The following is a 16,259-nucleotide window of genomic DNA, read 5'->3' as shown; positions in this document are numbered from 1 at the left end:
GTTTTGAGTGTTACGTTTTTCTCTGAAAGCAAGTAACAATGTGGAATTGGCACTTCTGGGATAAGAATCAATCCACAAAGACTTTTTTTGTGTCCGTAAATCAAATGATTTAAAATGTCATGTTTAGAAAGAAAAAAAGGTAAGTGGCACCATACCTAACACGAAAGAATACTAGCATTAGTAAAGACAAAGGGACAACAGAATCTGTTAAAATGAACTTTATGGCATTTCCCTGACAGACCATGGGATAATAGGGAGGTGTTCTTTCTGTTCCTGGTAGCCTAACCCTTGGCAAACCCTTTCTTAGTCTTTGTTTTCTTCACAGTATTTCAGACTCTGTGGGAGAAGCTGTCTTGTCATTAGGTTTGCCTGATGTAAACATGTTGAACTCCAGTTGCATGGCAGTTCATACATTTTGTGAGCTAGCATATTTTATGTCCTAGATGGGATTCTCCTGCGGCACAGATCAGCCACTCACCTGTACAAATTTGCCTTGTCTGTTGAGAAATCATGCATACACTGCTAGAAGGATTTAGCCTGTTTTGTTCCTATACTGCCTCTTGTGAGGCGTATCATTTATGCTTGCTTGGGTAGGGTTTGTTGCACTCAGGCGTTTGCTGCTTTGGCATTTTTCTGTCATTTCCTACCCTGCAGTGTTCACGCTGCTCTCCTGAGTGAGAGCCTGCAGTGTGTGCTGCTCTCTCCTGCTAAGACCCCTGCACAACTGGGCTGAGAAGCATGGCTGTCAGTGGGACACAGACCCCTGCATGCTTTTCTGCATCTCCTGCTACCACTGGCCTTGTGGCAGCTCAGCGTGTGTCGGGTCTGGCACAGTTCCTGCAGGGGATACGTATCTTGGTTTGGTGCTGGGGGCTCTAGCCAGCATTCATGCTCCCAGTTTAGCAGGCTTGGCTGGCCTCCCGCTCCCCTGAGGTCTTCTCAGGTGCAGCTGGGAAACTGCAGGTGGGAGGTGGTGGCTTTGCCTTATCAGGAAAGAGTTCAGTTGTGCTTAATCCCCTTTAAGTGCAGCAATTACCTAGCAAATAGGTGTCAGTTGCTGCTGCTTAAAGAGATGATTGCTTTCCCTGTCTGATGAAACAGGAGGAAAATTGTCCTTAGTGTTTAAAGGGAGAAGGTAAGAGTTTTATAGCCCACTTCCCCAGCACTGGAGACAGTCTGTTTGTGGCCAGAGGAGATAGCTCCTGCTATTACAGCAGAAAAAAAACACGTTCTGCTATCGTTTCTGACATCCAAGGCAGCATCATTTATCAGGTAAAGTCTCTCCTGAAGCAGTTAATCATATCTTAATGATCTTTGAAAAAATGTTGCAATAGGGTCTAATATGCCCTGGGAAGATACCCATAAAGTTAGTGATGATTTCCCATGTTCTTAGTAGCTCTTCTAACCAGGACAAAAGTAATTGCAATGCTTACTGAAAGCACAATAATCAGACTAATGCTTATGTCAAGAATACTTATGTAGCATATATATGGGCCCATTCAGACTGTTCCTGTGTGTGTGTGATTTAAGTACGCTTCAAAAAAAAGCTGATGGTGTTCTATTTAAGCTGTACTGTATGTGCCTTTTCCACTTGCAAGTCGTCTATTAGTTTGAGACAGGGACACTGAAAAATGGGTTAGAATCTGCTCCAAAAAGGGTTCCTGACAGCAGGATTGGGAATGGTACGTATCTGCAATATGACAGCTCCAAGCTGAGCTATCAAGCAGTAGTATTCCCAGAAATGTATTTTCCAGTATGTTCTATCTGGTTAAAATCTGTTCATCCTATTGGATGGCATTTTGCCATCTTCCTAACCCTAAAAGAAGCATCTGAGAGTGGTTTTCTGAGTGTTGTCATCCCCATTCTCTCTCCCGATATATGCAAGCGCATGCTTGTATACATACGTTGATTACTCTGCAGGAGACCTGATTGATGGGAGCTTTTATTTGTGCCCAAATCAGATTTCCCTTTAGGCTAGGATTGGTTTGCTCTCACTTGCAGGGCTAGCAGCACAAAGTCTGCCAGGATCCTTTTATGATACAGTGCGTATGAGATGTGGGGAGAAACATGAGCAGAATTAGACCTTGAATGTCGATATCCTTTCCATTTTATTATGAACACTGTTGCCTTTTACTTCCGTGCAACTGATAACATAGATAAGTGGACAGAGCATTTGACTGGAGACCAGGAGATCTATGATCTGGTTTTGCTATGGCTTTGCAAGGTGACTGAAGACAAGCCACCTTGTGTGGTGTGTGCTTCAGCTTTCTCATTTTTCTGTGTAGATAATGAGACACCTCTGTAGGGACTGCTGGAAGAGACTGATGAGCATTGATGCAGAGCAGCTGGGTAGTATTGCTGCTAAGCACCACACATGGCTTCTCCCCTTCTTCCCCCCCCCATCCCATCCCATCCCCTTGAGAATTTGAAAGGTTTGGGACTGCAAACTGATGCAATGTGGATTGGTATAAATTTATTTTAGAGTTGGGAAAGATGGTCCTTTGGGGGCACTTAAAGTGGCTTGAGTGGAGGGTTATGAATTTTTCCCTTGAGATCCTTAGTGCTTGAGAAATCCTCACCTGCAGGAATGCCTTACCTGCATGCCAGTGAGAAATAGGAATTAAGTGGTTGGTGTGTAGTAGTAAGAAGAATTTTAAGCAAGCAATTTCTTCTCTACTTAACAAGTATTAGGAAAGAGAAATGCATAGGTTTGTGGGGTTCAAGGCAACCTGGGCACAGTGAAGGATAAGTAAGTATATAAAATCTTAGTCTGAAAGTTCCTTGTGCACAGTGGAGTCTCCTCAAGCACAGGTGAATGGGGAGAGAAGGAGAAGTTCTTGCCCCTAATCAGTGACAATTTACATAATTTTACTCACCATAATTATCTATGAATGGATGGGCAGGATTACATTTATTCGTAGAAAACCTTTTAGTTAATGCATCATATGACTGCATATTGGCAGAGCTGGGATTTGGCCAGTTCTTGTTGGGATAAAATACTGTCTTGTCACGATTTATTTTCCCATGTTTCTGTGGAAAAGTGTAGTGCTCATACCAACAGAGGAGAGCCTGCAAGAATGGCATCAAGGCTATGATTCAGAGGCCTTGCTTACACTGGAACATCCTATAGGGTTTATCAGTAGTTTTAGCAGTGCTACTGCTGTGTGGTTGTTCCTGTTCCAGAAAGCAATTATTTGTTTCTTACTATATGTTTAGAAGTTAAAAATAAACTGGGGGGAAAAAATAAGTGTTTGAAGAAGGATAAGTCTACTCTTGGGTCTCATCTGAAATTCATTGCTTTGGATTTAACATTTTTTTTCTGTATTAAAAGACACAAATTTTGAGATAGATTGTCTTAAATGTTTTTAAGAATTGCAAACAGATTTCAGCCTTGTTCATTCTAAAGAGTATTAACGCTGAAAAGATTTTAAACATCAGGAGTCAGCAGGTTTTAAGACATTTGAATCTGCTATAATTCAGTATCTTCCATACCTATTAGGAATACTGCATTGAGCTTTTTTATACAGCATTATGCTTCAACCTTCCCTTTTGAAAGAAACAGGCTTCCTGCCCCATGAAAACTTCAATAGAAGCAGGCAAATAGAAAGATTCATTAAAACTTAGTTTTGTCCTGAATATTCAGGGAAGGATTGCTTGTTTGTCTGCTTACGTAACCTTAAGAAGGAGAAGGAGTTCCTTAAATGCTATGTTAGCAGGGATAGCATGTGCTAAGAGATGGAGGCACAGAGCAATATGATAGCTTGGAAGGTGGGAGCAATAAAGCTGAGCACCCAAAGTGGTTTGGAGTACAAGAAAGCTGGTGTTTGTGAAAAGAGCAGAGGTGCGAGATGGATTTCAGGCAGTCTTGCAAGTGAGTAGAGGAAACAACATACAAGGTAGCCAGAAAGACAATGACGATACAGGGATCAAAATTGGGATGTGGTGAAATGACAAGGAAGGCAGGTGAATTCTTCTGTGATGGTTTGAGGAGGAAGGAGGGGTTTGGAGAGATGGGGCATTCTCAGGGTGATTTCTGTCACTGCAGATTTAAATGGAATTTCAAGCCAATACTGCTGTACCTGTATGATGTACTGCAGTGTACAAGGTATACTCCTGTCCATTATTCCCCTCCCTCAGTGTAACTGAGATTTGTTGGACTGGGAGAGAGATGGAGAACTACCAGAAAAGCTTTATGCCAAAATATCAAACTGTGGTTTGAAACAGTAAATCCAGTTTCACAGAACGTAGTAGTGCATCATAAATGCTACAAGCACATGACACGAAGTGCTGAACTGCCCCAGATTCCCCGTGTTGGCTCAGATTTGCTCAGCTGTTCTGGAAAGTGCAAGGTCTGTGGTGGACTGGGTATCACCTGCTGCTGCCATGCTTCAGGCTGGCTGTGTGCTGGGGACAATATTAGTGTGAGGTAAGCACCGTGGCATGTGTTTGGGTTCACTGCACAGAAATGCAGTCACGTGTTCACATACGTGCTGCTGGGTACTTGGCCCGTGTGATAGAATGGTAGCTTTGGTTGCAGGTGGTGGGAGCAGCTGCCTCATCACCTCCTATTGAGGTGGGGGTGCTGTTGGTCAGAAGCGGAACAGGCTTTTGAACTGCACAAAGATCTGATTGCACATTGCTTTGCCTGCTTTACTTTGGCTATTTGATACACCTGTTAACAGGTTTGCAGCAGCATGGTCAGTGCTTCAGGTACAAACTGACTAGCTGAAGATGAAAAGACCACTGTAGAGGCATCCAAAAGCAGTGACTTTCAAGCTTTTTCAACTTTTCAATACAGGCTTAGGTTCATATACAGTAAACTTTCATCTCGCATTGCTTTTCTATGGGTTTCTTGGGACCAAGCCAGAGTGCTGGGCTGCAGCATGGGAAGCAGCGCAGTGCCAGGGTGAGGCCTTGTTCCCTGAGCACCTGCTTCCCCTTGCTTGGCTTGCTCCTCTTCCACCACCAGCCAGTTCTGCTGTGTGTGGCTATCCAGGCCCTACTCTTGCTAGCGTGTCATGAAGTTTTGCTCCTCCGCAGCAGTGTGGGTGCTCTCTGTGTAGCAGATTGAGAAGCAGGAGCATGGATTCAAGCACTCCCAGTCTCTTGTCCACTTTTCCATCCTCCGCTGAGTGCAAATGTCCCTGTGATGTGGCTCCACATCCCATTCTGGCTTCCTGCTACAATTTTCTGCATCGTTCTAAGTAGGAAATTGCACCGTGCGTGTGTTTGTTTTCCTGCCGCAGGGCATGTTACAGTCTTGTCAATCCCTGCCGGCCGCTCTGCCGGGCATCCCACACGCCTTCCGCGCCGCCGGGACGGACCGCGGCGGCTGCACCGGGCCCTGCTGCCTAGCCTCCCGTACCCCAACCACCGCACAACCACAAACGCAAACCGCAACGAGCCTCAGGAGCGGCAAGCGGCAAGCCTGAGAGCACACCGGGGCCGGCCCGGCCGTTCCCGGGCCCGGCCCGGCCGTTCCCGGGCCCCCCTCCCCTCACGCCGTCCCGCAGGGTCCCGCTCCAGCCGCACCGGCCCGGCCTGGCGGAGGGCGGGGCCTGCCGCCCCTCCTCCGCGCGGAAGATGGCGGCGGAGCGGAGCGGCGCTGGCGGCTCCCCCAGCGGCCGGAGGGACGCCCAGCGGCCGGGAGCCGGCGGGCCGCGGCCGGCCTGAGAGCACCCCTCGGCACCGGGGGACGCGTGCCCTCCGCGAGCCCTGCCTTGCCCAGCCACCCGCCCGGCGGGGCCTCCGTGCTGCAGGTGAGGTGCGAGAGGAGGAGGAGGGCAGAGGGGTGATGGCGGTGGCGCGGCCCGGCTCGGCTCAGCTCGGTTCGGGGAGCAGCGTGAGAGGGCGAGCGGCGCTTGCGGAGCAGTGGAAGTTGTGTGCTAGCCGTCCCGGGCGGAGCGCTGTGCGGGGCCCCGCTTCGGGCGGCGGGAAGAGAGCGGCTGTGGCCGCCGCCGGGGTGGGGGGGCCGGGCTGGGGCAGGCGGCGGGGAGGGCGCTGTCTCCCGCTCCTGAGGCGCCGCGTCCCCCGCCCGGCAGCCACCTGTGCGGCCAGGGGGGCTCGGCCTCGGCGGGAGCCGACTTCGCGGTGCGCCCGTGTCCCTCCTCGGCGGCCCATTTAGAGGCGGCGCCCGGGGCTGGAGGTCTCGCCGCCGTGCCCTGCTGCGGTTCGCGGGCGCCGAGCAGCCGACACGCGGCCCGGGGCAGCGACTCCTTCCCCACGGCAGCTGCTGTGGCTCCTGGCCCTCGGAGCCCCCTCTTAACCTGTCCTCACGCTCCTGTGCCGGGCCGCCCTCCGGCTTTGTTTACCCCGGCAGTGTGTTGCGAACGGCTTGGTGCGGCGTCTGTCGCCACTGACCGTGTGAGTCGGTGTGCACCGGGGCAGGGGATGTGCATATCGCGGCATGCGGCTGCAGCTGGACTGCGTGTGCCGCACACACTTCTGCTGCGGGTTGTGTTCACGGGAGGCCGGCGGCGGGTACCGCCGTGGGAGTGTGAAGGTGCAACAAATACGATTAACGTTAGATGGGAGAAGATGATGGAACTGAAGAGTCGTTCCTCTAGTGTTTCACATTCTTTAGTCATTAAAGCACATATGCAGTGGTAAAGTGATAAATAGACCCCTGTTTGCTTATGCAAGAGCGAATAAATTCTGTGTTGCCCAAATGAGAAGTGGGAAGATATCATATATCTGAATGTAACCACAAGTTACACTACTCCACACTGTGACTCTCTGTGACCAGTCTTGCTAAAGAAGCATTCCCAGTTGTTAATTGTGTGTGCATTTCTCGTTTTTAAGTGTAACTTTGCCCTTTGTGGCAAAGAGGTAAACTAAAAACCTCTGGTGAATTTTTCAGGGTACGTGCATTCAATTCAATCACCTGTGTTAATTGGGCTGGGAAGGGTTGCATGATGAAGGAATCTAGGTAGTGCCAATGCAGCGGGACACCCTGTGTACAAAACCACCCCGGGAGCCAGAAATAATTCCAATCTCAGCATTAGCCCCAAGAGTTTATGTGGGTGCCCACACTTGCTCACGTTGCTCACATGGCTGACTCTGTGTCTGCACCGGTAAGCAGTCACAGAGCTGAGCCCATAGGACTGCTGTGCAGAGACACCTGGGTGCTCTGTCCACAGTGGGGTTGGTGGTGTTTCTGCACCAGGCTTCTCGGGGCAGCTGTTTTCATGGCACTGAGATTACAGATGGAACTCCTGGCAGATTGCATCTAGAAAGGCTGTTTTGTTTGTACTTCACACCACACAAAAGGGATTGTGCTGTGTGAAGAGCTTTTGCTGGTTCCAAAAGCAGCCTGACTCTGCTAGACCAGATTTGAGCCAGTGGAAAAACTCTGTGCTCGAATCTGGCAACCAGCATGAAATTCTAAAACTTTTCCACTGTCAGCAGCTGTGAACAAGTACATATCTCTTAGGGTCATTGTCTTGTATGCTTGCAGCGTTCTTCCTAAAATGTTCTTCCTCATTTCAAATTCCTCCTTTTGTTTGTTCTTCCCATTTGATTTTTGCTCTTCCCAAAGTCCGTGGTACTGTTTTTCTTACTGCTGCTTCTCGAACACGGTTTCCTAATACATCTTTTCTTCCTCTGTTTCAGTGCTTTTCAGCCCATTTGTATGTATATATGCTCTTGAATTAGTAAGTACTGTAAATCTCAGAAGAGCAGGAGCTGTCTTTGGAAATGAGCTGTGGAGCAGGACACAGAGCAGAAGCAGTGGTGCATCTGTCCATGTCAGATTCTTTGCTCCAGTCACAGAAATGACTCTCGCTCTTGGGTCTGGGTTCTGAGCTGGTGTCAGAGCAGAGAGCAGGGGCAGTCCTGCCCTCTGGTATTGCTGAACATGAGGAGAGAGGAGTTGTGGGGCATCTGACAGCAAAATGGGGTTGTGGTGCTGAGCAGTTAAGAACCAAGGTGTGCAGTAATACCTGTGAGTGTTTATCAGGACATGACCATGTGCATTCGCAAGATCTAATAATGCAGTGATGGTGCTGTGTGCTGCCTGGGTTTGTGTAGGCATGTTTTAGTGTTGTGATGCCTACCCTTCAGTCTGATCAGAATTCACATAGGTGACCTGGTAAAAAAGCCTGAGCCTAGTTCTCTATTAGCATTTATAATACTATCACTTCTTAATAATTGAAAAAAAAAAGGTGGTGTTGGGGTTGCTGATACCCAGGAGCAGCTGAGGCTTGGATGTGTCCCAAACAACAGCCTGTCTCATCACTGAGCCTTGTTTCAGAGCTTTAAATGCCTATCTCAGATCTCTCTGTGGTATATCTGAAATATGTGGTGATTCTCTGAGCAGAGCTGCATAGATAAGATACCATTTCGGTTTAATTGGCAGTTGTTTACACATGATCTCTCCTATTCCTCTTTTAAAGGAAGGCATATCCATCTCTGATTACAGCTCAGGTCAAAATCCCTCAGTACTTGCAGCAAATCTCTTTTAATTGGTCTCATTTAGCACTCATAAGGTTGTGTTTTAATTCTCTCTCTTCTGAATCCTTTTCCCCAGTCTGTAATGTAATTTATTACAGGATATTTTATAGACAAGCCTCTGGCTGTCAGCAGCCTTTGCAGTGTATCACATTTCCAGCTCAACAGGCAGCTGCAGTGGAGTTTGTGGGTGTAAGGAAGCGATGCTGCAGCAGCACACAAAGCAGTCTGCAGCAGCAGTGCTGGGCACGAGTGCCGGGTCTGTCCCGGACCCTGGAATTAATTGGGGTGAATGGTCCTGTTTGCTCTCTCTGCTTCTCTAGCCTTGTTGTAGCTGTTGCTGATGCAGGGGTCTTCGAGTTAAGTTTCTCCCTTTATAGCTGTCTTTCCAGTCCCCAAACTGAATGCAAATACATGGATGCTGCTGCTGTTATCTGTTGACAGGCTTTGAACAGCACAGGATTGGTAGAAAGCTAATGCTGGGAGTGTATTTTTAGAAGGCCTGGAGCAACATTATCTGTCTTTATGAAATTCACTGTGACTTTCCTGAACATAGTTGCTTTGGTTAATTGAGCATAATGCAAAAAGGTGAGGCTCTGCGTTTTATTATGCCTGCACGGGGGCACATCACCTCTGGCCTGCAGCGGCACCGTGTGCAGGCACAGTGTGCTGGTGCAGCTCACGCCTTATCTGACATCAGCTCTGGGAGTCTCAAAGGCTGGTTGTTTTTTTTCTGAGCGGTGCCCCCTGCCCTCACACTGGCGATTTTCCCACTGTAGTGAAACCAGCAGGGAATACGAGCCTCTGCTGCAGCCGCTGGAGCTGAGATTCCAGGCTGTGTGGTGCAGCAGCGAAGGTACAGGCAGACTTTCTGCCTTGCTGATCCTGCTCTGGAGGCAGGAATCTCCAGCAGAGCTGTGGAGCACAGTTGTGTCTTAAAACGCCACTGAAAGATTTACTGGAGTATGTACATCAGAGCCCTAACTGTTCTTTCTGCATAGTGATATTTGAAGGTCTGGGGCCTCTTGCAATTGCTGTTTGGGGACTGTTATCCAGCATAGACCCATATCCAGAAAGGAAGTTCTATAGATCACTAGACGCAATCCATATGTGCACTATTAAAAATGCAGTAGAAATCTCTAGACATGAATGATGAATTAATCTTCTGCATCAGGAAGATATCCTCCATCACATTCTTGCCTGCTCTAATATTTTTAGTACACTAACTGATCTAGCAGTGCATGCAACGGGGTTGATAAGCTTGAAGATGCAGTCTGAACCTTCTCAAAATATTTGTGGCTTATGCTGGGCAATGTCACGAGATCTGTGCCCACAGAAGTGGGGATTGGTGTTTACTTGGTTTTTAAAGCTGCCCAAAGTCTCCAAACCAGGAGGGGGATGGTCGTGGTCTGCCTCTATATATAGACTCAGCCAGCTTCTGAATTTGTTGAATAAAGTAAGTAGTGCAAAATAAGGAAGGACCATTTCACGCAGCACTTGCTTATGTACAGACAACAGCAAGAAGATGTTCAGAAGTACCTGTCTCTTCCAAGAGTGTGGGTAGCTGTATGTAGCCAAAGCCGTTCCTCCTACTGGGGTTGCAGACACTCAATATCAAAAGTGTTTGCGGCTGCTGTCAGGATGAAATGTTAATGCCTTAACTTAGCCTAAAATACTGCACCCTTTCTTTCCACAAAGTGAATTTAATATTCATCATTAAATACAAATTATGAAGTAAAGCATTAAAACTAACGGTGATTAGATACCAACATTCGTTGTTGTTATTTGTTTGTTTGCTTGTTTTGGGTTTTTTTCGTTGGTGGTGCCCCCCCCCCCCCCAACCTCCTTCCCCCCAGTTAAAGGAGAGTGAAAAAGAGAGATAAATTTTGTCCTCTGCTCAGTATGTCCAAGTCTTAGTGCTGGTCTTTCTGCTGTGTGTGTGTCATGCCGCAGTTAACCATCTCCAGCACTTTGGTGCATGTTTGGAGTGTGGGATGGGAATGAGGGGGTGTGATCTAGGGTTTTGTGGGATCTGAATACAGCTGTACTGCACTAGTCCGATGTGTTTTCTTCCTGAGTTACACTATTCTGAATTCTTTTTCCCCCTTGAAAGCATCTGCATTACTGGAAAAGATTTTTTTGGGCATTTCCTGTACAGCAAGAGACAGCAGGGTCCGTCCCCTCCTCTCCTGCCTTCCAATCCCAGTACTGTAGCTCATACAAGGAGACAAGGGCTTGCAGGTACCTCCCCAGGGAGGAAGGGTTTGCACAGCAGGGGAGAGCATAGGACCTGAAACTCCATGTATTAAATGACATGCCAACAAGCCATAGCTCTCCTGGGGGCTAGGCATCACTGCTGCTTCTATTTATCAATGTATATTTTTCCTTGATACTCAGCAGTTCCTCTGGGAGCTGGCTTGGTATTGCTGGTACAACAAGGAAGGAGGAAAGACGGACAGCAAAATGACAGTTTTATTCCTCTTTAATCTCTTTTTGCAGTTCTGGTCTGCCATCTGGTCAGTCTCTTTGACAGCATACAGCCCCGGCACCCTGCCCTTTCTCCTATGCTTGTTTCTCCAGTCTCCTACATCCTTCATTTCTGCATCAGAAGCTCTCCAAGAATATGACATTCCTATGAGTTGTTCGTGTCGGAAGGCTCTTGTGCAAGGGCCATTAGATTATGTGATGGAGCAACTTGTTTTTCTTTGATCATGTTTAGTCTTACGGTTCCAGATGATTCTATCACCCTAATATTTTATTGGTCTTTCAGCTTGTCTCTAATTAATGCTAATTTGCTTGGCAGTACTTCTAAAGTAAAATCTGAGCTTCATGTGGAATTTTAGAGCCCTTCAACAGATCTTCAGTTTTAATCACTTTGGTATAAATTCCTCAAAAGAAACAGGGGGATGACAGGCCTTAGCTGTGATCGGCTCCAAGTGGTAGAGATCAATTTAGAAAAGAAGGGAGGCTCAAGGTTTACTTCAGAAAGGTTAGAAGAACCCTACAACATTTTATATATGTCTGGTTTTGTCTAAAGAGCCTCTTACTAAATGCTGTTGAGTTAGCTCTGTAGCCTTACGCATTGCTTTAAATAAAGTACCTGGGAAATTTCATGTCAGAAAGTGCTTTCAAAACAGTCAGTTCTGTCATCTCTTGGATGATGACAGTTGGGCTTACCTGACTGTACACGTGGATGTACAGCTAAAGTGTCCCTACCTGAGCTAAGCACTGTAAGTTTTCTTCATATTAAGGGTATATTAGGGCACAGTTAATTTCACCCTAAAGCAGATGTCTGGACTTGGTGAGGTGAATCACATTCTGGAAGTTCTGTTTATCCACTGAATATAATGAAAATTGAAGGTGTTGGTCCAGATGCAGAAAACGTTATCAGGACAGATACCTGAGCAGAAGGTAAGTTGAACACGTCTCAGAGTGTTCAACACTAACTCCTAATCCTGGACTGCTTTAATTTTTAATAACTTCACAGATAATTGATTTACATAAATCTGTCTCATCTGATCTTAACTACCTGTCCCATGTTTAGAGCACTTTTTCTCTAGGTCTTATTGTTTGTTTTGGGTTTTATAGCTAACACTGATGCAGTCATTCTGTGCCACTCATACTTTATTCTGAAGGCTTTTGCAAATGCTGAATGTTGCAGCATGCTCTGCAACTGTTGATTGTCTTTGCCCTTGCCCCTGCGGTTAAGTTGTTCAGCAGCCAGGACTCTCTTGTAACTGGTAGCCATGACCCTACTGTGGCCCTGGCCAGCCATGCCTTTCCCAGAGAAGTCAGACCAGGTCATGAGTAGATCATCATTCAATTCAAAACCTTAACTGCTGGGCTTATAGCTGGCTCTGGAAGCAAGCTGAATGTTAAAACGTCAGATAACAGCCTATGATTTGATTTTTTATTATTTTTTTTTTTTGTAAAGTGGCAGGTTTCTGTCCTGCACAGTCTGGGGTCTGCACTGCTGGAAGTTAACTTTGAACAAATGACAAGGTCAAGCTTGGAGCAGCCCAACACAGTGACACATTTTGCATCTAGATCCCCAAGATGAATAGTGTGATTTCACAGCAAGGTGAATACCTCTTGAATACCTTCAGTCCAAGGTGAATGAGGAGAACAGTAAGACTGAGAACTCTGCACAGTCTAATTAAATGCAGAGATTTTCAGTGGTGAAGAGGTTCGTGTCTTGGCTGACTTCTTAAAATGTCATCTTCTTCCATCTGTCATCGCCTGTGTCTTGTTTGTGTTTCTCTTCTGGCCATCACCTGTGTGTGGGTCTGTTTCAAGTGTGAGGTACCTTTGAAGTGGTATCGTTTGTCTCAGCTGCAGAGCTACAGAACTGAAATCATTGGCACCTTACTGTTGATGAACTGCTTGACCTCCCAGTTGTCAATGGCTTGCAGAAGTAGGAAGAGCACATGGAAACTAGAGTAGACATTGCATCCATCAGTGCAGAGTGGCTGTGCACGAGGGCTGCTGCAGCTCCCTGTTTCGTCAGCTGTGGGAAGCTGCTTTCAGGAGAACCATGTGATCTATCACAATGTTGAATCTGTCTTTCTAGTGGGATAAAGTGGGATCTGGCCCAGTCCGGCAGCCGTGAAGAGGCAGATTCATTTCATCATTGAAACCTGGCATAAATTGCCAGTCTCCATGTTTGGTCTGTTGTCCAGAACACCTCTGAAACCTCAAACCCTCCCAATTTCAGTTACAAATAATGTATTATATCATTTGTTAATTGTAATTTTGTTGGTTTTGATTATTTTCTGTGTCCTGGATTCAGTCAGTGATACTTCAGCTCAAACTGTATGTGCTTTACTTGTGGCTGAGTCATAATCATCTTCCTCATAAGCGATCTGTCACTGTCTCCTGATTTAGTTTTGTCTGCATGCTTTTATCCATATCCTTCCTTTATGTTCCTGCTTCAGATCTGGCCACTTTTATCAAAGCATGATGTGAATAAGCCTATTTCCCTCGTCAAGACTATCATGAAAATGTGCTGTTATCGTGTGTTAGCGTCTGTATTATAGTGTCATGTAACTGTGTGTGTAACAGGGTATGTTTCCATGGCCTAAGTCCACATAAACATATAAACACAGAGCTTTCTGCAGGAAGACTTGCTTTGCCTCAAACAAAGTATTGATGTTTGCCTTTCCCAGCATTACTTTTAAATACAAATTCCTCACTAACCACACGAGTGTACAGTGCCTGTTTTAGCAGGGAGAGCTTGGAAGTCCCTTCTGGTATTGCATTGAGTATGTGGGCAGGTTAAGAACAAGCTAGTGTTCACAGATTGTTGTAATTGCAGTTGGTGTTGAGTGTAATGTTTCTCTGAGGTTGCTATAGGTAATTCTTTTGCATGTGGTAGAGCTGTTGTATAATTATCTTACTTATATGTCAGCCCTAGCTTTTCCCCATTGCTAAATGAAAACAGGATGAAGATGCCTTTTGAATGTACTCCTCTTGGTTTGCGTTTAAACTGATGTTACCACTGAGGAAAGTGACCCAATTCTATAATGGCCCTTCTCAATATTGGCATGACCACTCAGCAAGCAGGATCAGGAAACCCATGTGGCAATCAAACAGAACAAAACAAACCTCCTTTTCTGCTACTTTACCATTCTGCGGGAGAGAAAATGTTGCTTTTCAGTTGGTCAGTAAGAAGCCTAGTGTGGCTCAAATGCATTTGTACTGACATACCACAGAGCACCTTGGGCATAGGAGGAGTTAATGAGGTGCTGGGAGTGCCCTCTTTGGAGGAGAGAGGTGTGACCACCTGAACATATGCCAGATAATCACCTTAAAAGTACAGTTTCATACAATGAAAGCTGAAGAGGAGTAACTTAACAGTGGTCCTGACAAACTCCTAAAGGATATTGAAACAGGCAGCGTTAAGAGCTGAGCTGCATGCCCTTCAGAATGAGAGCCAGTAACTTCAGCCCTTCATTGCTGCTGGTTCTTTTCTGCTTTGAATTGGACATTGAATTAACTTTTATATCTGTGATTCTGAGAGGAAAGGTTGAAAAAAATCATAGCAATAGTTGTTTCTAAAGGAGATGTGTCCAGGAGAAGAGGAAACCAGTTACTTTGATCAAGGTGCAGACTGCAGAGACATGACACATTATGCCAGAAAACTGCTTATGTTTCTATGGAGTGTTTCTTGGTTGGTTTGTTTTTCTCCACACGTTGTTAAAAGAAAGGAGAGAGAGATGTTACAGTTTCCTCGCCATCTTTTCCTAGCCCCCTGCCACCAATAGTCAGACCCATAATACTATTTTGGACAGATCTTTGGGGATTAAAATTATTGAGTGCTCAGGCCCCTCCTCTTCCTGCAATTATATCTTCCTGAAATGCATCCTGTGCAAGGGTGAAGAGCAGTGACAGGCTGTACTGAAAGACAAAGCAGTGGAAATTGATACAGTGTCTGCGCAGGAAGCAAGGCTGTTCTTGAAGGATACATCTGTAAATGGTTTGGTCTTAAAGTCTATATAGGGTAGTTTTTAAAAAGGGAGCAAACTTCTATAGAGACAGGCAACACCTCTTCATACAGATGTAGTGTGTAAACCACAAATGCGGGATTCCATTTCTCCCCACTGTCATTAGGCTTTAGCACCTTGAAAAAGGACAAAGCATCAGGTAAGGATGCAGAGGTGGTTTGGTCTTCATGGTCTGGTGATTTAGAAACCTCATGCTTGCTTTACCATGATGGGACCACTGGTACAAAGCTTGAAACTGAGTATCAAAAGGTCTACTGGTTTTATACCTTTTTTTCACAGCCCTTTGGCAATGGTGTTATACCTGCTCTGCTACTGGCTGTCTATTGGGATATCTGTAGCTTTACCTGGGGCTCTGTGGAGTTCCATCTTCCTTTGCAGTCATGGCCTTTTACCGTAGCTGTCTTCCAGTGCAGCTATGAAACTGCTGGCAAAGCTCAGGAAGCGGTTGCAAGGCTTGTCATTGCACATGCCGCCAGAACCTTCGTGTTGGCCAGGATAAGATGAGGGAGCTCTCAGCCAAATGAATGGGAATGGCCGTGTATACACAGACAACTAGGGTGTAATCTAGCACTCAAATCTTAAGTTTAGACTTCTTACAATGAGTTATCTTTAGGTAATATTTTTTTTTTTAGAAAAATCTTGCCATGTAGCTGGATTCCCAGTGTCTGGAAGAAAAAGGAGAAGCAGAAAGAAATGTTTAGTTTCATGTAAAGTTATGGGAACAGACTGGCTACTGCAGTGAAATCCTGCAAGTGCGAGGAGACTCCTCATCCCTTTCTTCTGCCAGTGAGGCTGGCCTCACTGAGATTGTAGAAATCAGTTGGGAATACGAGAAGAAAGTAGAAAATATTTTGGCTAGTGCTGGTCTAACTTTGAATTGGTAATACTGGTGCAAAAGGCTCTTTGTCCTAACGCTGGCACCCAGGAACATCTTAAACAGTGATGAGGAAATGTCAAATCAGAAATTCTTGAGACATGTTTGTTAGTTTTCCTTGGTTTTGGAAATGGCACATTCTGGGAAGCAGTACTTGAGAGCAGCGAATGCAGTAGTTCTTCCTCTGTCACAGCTGCTTGGATATATGGTGTCTCTCTCCTAAGAAGCAAGTCACTCAGTGCGGTTTTTTTGCTTGGCACACTTCCTGCACAAGGTCAGCATTGCCATTACACTGGTAGCATAGCATCATCATGCTTTAAATGTGCTAGCTGCAGAGGTTGTAAATGACTACTGATTTTTTTTGAATGCCGCAATGTTTAAGTAGTCAGCTTGAGGCATTTTATTAAAAGGGCCTCATTACTAGAACAAGTGCC

General features: G+C 46.0%; 1 protein-coding gene across 2 annotated transcripts in view; it reads left to right on the top strand.

The window, feature by feature from the left end:
- Positions 1-5,566: 5,566 nt before the first annotated feature.
- The window catches only part of NDST2 (N-deacetylase and N-sulfotransferase 2), a 135,533-nt gene continuing 124,840 nt past the window's right edge, over positions 5,567-16,259 (top strand). For both annotated transcript variants that reach the window (XM_061344197.1, XM_061344198.1), the window contains exon 1: positions 5,567-5,759. The gene's annotated coding sequence lies outside the window, so the exon portion shown is untranslated. The remainder of the gene's footprint in view (positions 5,760-16,259) is intronic.

This window comes from Neopsephotus bourkii, unplaced genomic scaffold (assembly GCF_033783945.1).
Source record: "Neopsephotus bourkii isolate Nb327-2 ecotype Australia unplaced genomic scaffold, CSIRO-AGI_Nbou_v1 NB_196, whole genome shotgun sequence".
In the NCBI taxonomy this organism is placed as follows: domain Eukaryota; kingdom Metazoa; phylum Chordata; class Aves; order Psittaciformes; family Psittacidae; genus Neopsephotus; species Neopsephotus bourkii.
The sequence above is the reverse complement of the archived record's forward strand: the minus strand, read 5'-3'. Positions and strand labels throughout refer to the sequence as shown.